Genomic DNA, 7,190 nt, shown 5'->3' with positions numbered 1-7,190 from the left:
CTAAATATGAATCATCTAGTGATGATAATGCTAGTGATGAGGAGGATAATTTGCGTATTCTCTTTGCCAATCTTAACATGGAGCAAAAAGAAAAACTAAATGAATTGATTAGTGCTATTCATGAAAAGGATGACCTTTTGGACTCCCAAGAGGATTGTCTAATTAAAGAAAACAAGAAACATGTTAAGGTTAAAAAGGCTTATGCTCTAGAAATAGAAAAATGTGAAAAATTGTCTAGTGAGCTAAGCGCATGCCGTGAGATGATTGACAACCTTAGAAATGAAAGTGCTATTTTAAATGCTAAGGTTGATTCACATGTTTGTAATGTTTCAATTCCCAATCTTAGAGATGATAATATTGACTTGCTTGCTAAGATTGATGAATTGAATGTATCTCTTGCTTGCCTTAGATTAGAGAATGAAAATTTAATTGCTAAGGCTAAAGATCTTGATGTTTGCAAAGTTACAATTTCCAATCTTAAAGATAAAAATGATATTCTTCATGCTAAGATTGTGGAACTTGATTCTTGCAAATCCTCTACATCTACCATTGAGCATGTCACTATTTGTGCTAGATGTAGAGATATTGATGTTAATGCTATTCATGATCACATGACCTTAATTAAGCAACAAAATGATCATATAGCTAAACTTGATGCTAAAATTGCCGAGCACAACTTAGAAAATGAGAAATTTAAATTTGCTCGTAGCATGCTCTATAATGGGAGACGCCCGGGCATTAAGGATGGCATTGGCTTCCAAAGGGGAGACAATGTCAAAATTAGTGCCCCTCCTAAGAGATTGTCCAACTTTGTTAAGGGCAAGGCTCCCATGCCTCAGGATAACGAGGGTTACATTTTATACCCTGCCGGCTATCCTGAGAGCAAAATTAGGAAGATTCATTCTAGGAAGTCTCACTCTGGTCCTAATCATGCCTTTATGTATAAGGGTGAGACATCTAGTTCTAGGCAACCAACCCATGCTAAGTTGCCTAAGAAGAAAATTCCTAATGCATCAAATGATCATGCCATTTCATTTAAAACTTTTGATGCATCTTATGTGCTTACTAGCAAATCCGGCAAGGTAGTTGCCAAATTTGTTGGGGGCAAACACAAGGGTTCCAAAACTTGTGTTTGGGTACCCAAAGTTCTTGTGTCTAATGCCAAAGGACCCAAAACCGTTTGGGTACCTAAAGTCAAGAACTAAAATTGTTTTGTAGGTTTATGCATCCGGGGGCTCAAATTGGATACTCGACAGCGGGTGCACAAACCATATGACTGGGGAGAAAAGAATGTTCTCCTCATATGAGAAAAACCAAGATCCCCAACGAGCTATCACATTCGGGGATGGAAATCAAGGTTTGGTCAAAGGTCTTGGTAAAATTGCTATATCTCCTGACCATTCCATTTCCAATGTTTTTCTTGTAGATTCTTTAGATTACAACTTGCTTTCTGTTTCTCAATTATGTCAAATGGGCTACAACTGTCTTTTTACTGATGTAGGTGTCACTGTCTTTAGAAGAAGTGATGATTCAATAGCATTTAAGGGAGTGTTGGAGGGTCAGCTATACCTGGTAGATTTTGATAGAGCTGAACTCGACACTTGCTTAATTGCTAAGACTAACATGGGTTGGCTCTGGCACCGCCGACTAGCCCATGTTGGGATGAAGAATCTTCATAAGCTTCTAAAGGGAGAACACATTTTAGGATTAACAAATGTTCATTTTGAGAAAGACAGGATTTGTAGTGCATGTCAGGCGGGGAAGCAAGTTGGAGTCCATCATCCACACAAGAACATCATGACGACCGACAGGCCGCTTGAGCTACTCCACATGGATCTATTCGGCCCGATTGCTTACATAAGCATCGGCGGGAGTAAGTATTGTCTTGTAATAGTGGATGATTATTCTCGCTTCACTTGGGTATTCTTTTTGCAGGAAAAATCTCAAACCCAAGAGACCTTAAAGGGATTCTTGAGACGGGCTCAAAATGAGTTCGGCTTGAGGATCAAGAAAATTAGAAGCGACAACGGGACGGAGTTCAAGAACTCTCAAATTGAAGGCTTCCTTGAGGAGGAGGGCATCAAGCATGAGTTCTCTTCTCCCTACACTCCACAACAAAATGGTGTAGTGGAGAGGAAGAATCGAACTCTATTGGACATGGCAAGAACCATGCTTGATGAGTACAAGACACCGGACCGGTTTTGGGCCGAAGCAGTCAACACCGCCTGTTACGCCATCAACCGGTTATATCTTCACCGAATCCTCAAGAAGACATCATATGAACTCCTAACCGGTAAAAAGCCCAACATTTCATATTTTAGAGTTTTTGGTAGCAAATGCTTTATTCTTGTTAAAAGAGGTAGAAAATCTAAATTTGCTCCTAAAACTGTAGAAGGCTTTTTACTTGGTTATGACTCAAACACAAGGGCATATAGGGTCTTTAACAAGTCCACTGGACTAGTTGAAGTCTCATGTGACGTTGTGTTTGATGAAACTAACGGCTCTCAAGTAGAGCAAGTTGATCTTGATGAGATAGGTAATGAAGAGGCTCCATGCATCGCGCTAAGGAACATGTCCATTGGGGATGTGTGCCCTAAGGAATCCGAAGAGCCTCCAAATGCACAAGATCAACCATCCTCCTCCACGCAAGCATCTCCACCAACTCAAAATGAGGATGAGGCTCAAGTTGATGAAAGGCAAAATCAAGAAGATGAGCCACCTCAAGATGACGGCAATGATCAAGGGGGAGATGCAAATGATCAAGAAAAGGAGGATGAGGAAGAACCAAGACCGCCACACCCAAGAGTCCACCAAGCAATCCAACGAGATCACCCCGTCGACACCATCCTCGGCGATATTCATAAGGGGGTAACCACTAGATCTCGGGTTGCTCATTTTTGTGAACATTACTCTTTTGTTTCCTCTATTGAGCCACACAGGGTAGAGGAAGCACTTCAAGATTCGGATTGGGTGGTGGCAATGCAAGAAGAGCTCAACAATTTCACGAGGAACGAGGTATGGCATTTAGTTCCACGTCCTAACCAAAATGTTGTAGGAACCAAATGGGTCTTCCGCAACAAGCAAGATGAGCATGGTGTGGTGACAAGGAACAAAGCTCGACTCGTGGCCAAAGGGTATTCACAAGTCGAAGGTTTGGATTTCGGTGAAACCTATGCACCCGTAGCTAGGCTTGAGTCAATTCGCATATTATTGGCCTATGCTACTTACCATGGCTTTAAGCTCTATCAAATGGACGTGAAAAGTGCCTTCCTCAATGGACCAATCAAGGAAGAGGTCTATGTTGAGCAACCTCCCGGCTTTGAAGACAGTGAGTATCCTAACCATGTTTATAGGCTCTCTAAGGCGCTTTATGGGCTCAAGCAAGCCCCAAGAGCATGGTATGAATGCCTAAGAGATTTCCTTATTGCTAATGGCTTCAAAGTCGGCAAGGCCGATCCTACACTCTTTACTAAAACTCTTGAAAATGACTTGTTTGTATGCCAAATTTATGTTGATGATGTTATATTTGGGTCTACTAACGAGTCTACATGTGAAGAGTTTAGTAGGATCATGACACAGAAATTCGAGATGTCGATGATGGGGGAGTTGAAGTATTTTCTAGGATTCCAAGTCAAGCAACTCCAAGAGGGCACCTTCATTAGCCAAACGAAGTACACTCAAGACATTCTTGCTAAGTTTGGGATGAAGGATGCCAAACCCATCAAGACACCCATGGGAACTAATGGGCATCTCGACCTCGACACGGGAGGTAAGTCCGTGGATCAAAAGGTATACCGGTCGATGATTGGTTCATTGCTTTATTTATGTGCATCTCGACCGGACATTATGCTTTCCGTTTGCATGTGTGCAAGATTCCAATCCGACCCTAAGGAATCCCACCTTACGGCCGTAAAACGAATCTTGAGATATTTGGCTTATACACCTAAGTTTGGGCTTTGGTACCCTCGGGGATCCACATTTGATTTACTTGGTTATTCGGATGCCGATTGGGCGGGGTGCAAAATCAATAGGAAGAGCACATCGGGGACTTGCCAGTTCTTGGGAAGATCCTTGGTGTCTTGGGCTTCAAAGAAGCAAAATTCGGTCGCTCTTTCCACCGCCGAAGCCGAGTACATTGCCGCAGGACATTGTTGCGCGCAATTGCTTTGGATGAGGCAAACCCTGCGGGACTACGGTTACAAATTAACCAAAGTCCCTTTGCTATGTGATAATGAGAGTGCAATTAAAATGGCCGACAATCCCGTCGAGCATAGCCGCACTAAGCACATAGCCATTCGGTATCATTTTCTTAGGGATCACCAACAAAAGGGGGATATCGAGATTTCTTACATTAATACTAAAGATCAATTAGCCGATATCTTTACCAAGCCACTTGATGAACAATCTTTTACCAGACTTAGGCATGAGCTCAATATTCTTGATTCTAGAAATTTCTCTTGCTAAGCTTGCACACATAGCTCATTTGAATACCTTTGATCATATCTCTTCTATATGCTATGACTAATGTGTTTTCAAGTCTATTTCAAACCAAGTCATAGGTATATCGAAAGGGAATTGGAGTCTTCGGCGAAGAAAAAGGCTTCCACTCCGTAACTCATACTTCGCCACCACTCCGAGCAACTCTCTCTTCTTTGGGGGAGAAATGAGCATCAAGGAAAAGGACTTCATCCTTGGGGGAGAGAGTAAAAGCTCAAACGCAAAAGGACCGGATTTCGTCTTTGGTATAATCTTAACTCATTCATTTATGACCAAAGAGGAGGAACTTACTTCAAGGGCTCTAATGATTCCGTTTTTGGCGATTCATGCCAAAAAGGGGGAGAAATGAGCCCAAAGCAAAAGGACAGCACCACCACCACCAAATTCAAAAACTTAGTGCTTTCCAAAAGTCTTTATCATTTGGTATCCTATTGTGTTCAAAAGGGGGAGAAAGTAGTATTTCAAAAATGGTATATCAAAACCCTCTTGAACACTAAGAGGTGGATATCTTTTAGGGGGAGTTTTGTTTAGTCAAAGGAAAAGCATTTGATTCAGGGGGAGAAAATTTCAAATCCTAAAAATGCTTTGCAAACTCTTATTCATTTACCTTTGACTATTTGCAAAAGATCTTTGAAATGGATTTACAAAAGGACTTGCAAAAACAAAACATGTGGTGCAAACGTGGTCCAAAATGTTATATAAGAAAGAAACATTCCTTGCATATCTTGTAAGTAGTTATATTGGCTTAATTCCAAGTAACCTTTTCACTTACCTTTTACAAACTAGTTCAATTATGCACTTCTCTATTTGCTTTGGTTTGTGTTGGCATCAATCACCAAAAAGGGGGAGATTGAAAGGGAATTAGGCTTACACCTAGTTCCTAAATAATTTTGGTGGTTGAATTGCCCAACACAAATCTTTGGACTAACTAGTTTGCCCAAGTGTATAGATTATACAGGTGTAAAAGGTTCACACTCAGCCAATAAAAAGACCAAGTTTTGGATTCAATAAAGGAGCAAAGGGGCAACCGAGGGCACCCCTGGTCTGGCGCACCGGACTGTCCGGTGTGCCACCGGACAGTGAACAGTACCTGTCCGGTGCACCAGGGGACTCAGACTCAAACTCTTCACCCTCGGGATTTCTCGGAAGCCGGCGCGCTATAATTCACCGGACTGTCCGGTGTGCACCGGACATGTCCGGTGCTCCAAGGAAGCGCGGCCTCCGGAACTCGCCAGCCTCGGTTTCGCGTGGCAGCCGCTCCGCTAAAATTCACCGGACTGTCCGGTGTGCACCGGACTGTCCGGTGTGCACCGGACTGTCCGGTGTGCCAGCGGAGCAACGGCTCTCTTCGGCGCCAACGGCTCTCTGCGGTGCATTTAATGCGCGCGCAGCGCGCGCAGACGTCAGACTTGCCCATACCGGTGCACCGGACATCAAACAGTACATGTCCGGTGTGCACCGGACACCCAGGCGGGCCCACAAGTCAGAAGCTCCAACGGTCAGAATCCAACGGCAGTGATGACGTGGCAGGGGCACCGGACTGTCCGGTGTGCACCGGACTGTCCGGTGCGCCATCGAGCAGACGCCTCCAGCCAACGGTCAAGTTTGGTGGTTGGGGCTATAAATACCCCAACCACCCCACCATTCATTGCATCCAAGTTTTCCACTTCTCAACCACTTACAAGAGCTAGGCATTCAATTCTAGACACATTCAAAGAGATCAAATCCTCTCCAATTCCACACAAAACCCTAGTGACTAGTGAGAGTGATTTGCCGTGTTCATTTGAGCTCTTGCGCTTGGATTGCTTCTTTTCTTTCTCACTTGTTCTTGTGATCAAAACTCCATTGTAATCAAGGCAAGAGGCACCAATTGTGTGGTGGCCCTAGCGGGGAAGTTTTGTTCCCGGCTTTGATTTGAGAAGAGAAGCTCACTCGGTCCGAGGGACCGTTTGAGAGAGGGAAGGGTTGAAAGAGACCCGGCCTTTGTGGCCTCCTCAACGGGGAGTAGGTTTGAGAGAACCGAACCTCGGTAAAACAAATCCGTGTGTCACACTTCATTATTTGCTTGCGATTTGTTTTGCGCCCTCTCTCGCGGACTCGTTTATATTTCTAACGCTAACCCGGCTTGTAGTTGTGTTTGTATTTGTAAATTTCAGTTTCGCCCTATTCACCCCCCCCCCCCTCTAGGCGACTTTCATCCATCCATTGCATTGGTCGGATCGGGTTGGACCAGAATTTTTTTTCATGCGGATTGGGTAAGGTGCCTATGATCAGATTTATCGACGAGCCAGGTGTCGAAGACGCCCATGGGGGAGTGTACGACGCCACCGTGGATCCATAACATTCTCCCTGAAAAGGGTCCACATGTCAATCTCTCATGGAGATAATGGAGACGTGGAGAGCCAATGGTGTAATAGGTGGCACCGTTTTGGCCATTGAAGGAGCGGAATCGGGTTTGTTGCGAGAGGAGGGATAGATCCTGAGGGATACATCAAGAACTAGGAATCCGCATGAGAAAGATGACGAAATCCAAAACTACGGGGGACACCCATGGTCCATCTCTCCAAATCTAAATCACGTGGGGCTCAGTTCCAGCGAAGGGGAGAGAGAGAGAGAAAGAGAGTTCATTTTGGATTGTAAAGACCTGTTGAAGACCAATTCATTCGAGGAAGTTGTCTGCTAGCTATCCCATC

Source organism: Zea mays, chromosome 10 (genome assembly GCF_902167145.1).
Source record: "Zea mays cultivar B73 chromosome 10, Zm-B73-REFERENCE-NAM-5.0, whole genome shotgun sequence".
Lineage (NCBI taxonomy): Eukaryota > Viridiplantae > Streptophyta > Magnoliopsida > Poales > Poaceae > Zea > Zea mays.
This window is presented reverse-complemented; position numbering follows the sequence as displayed.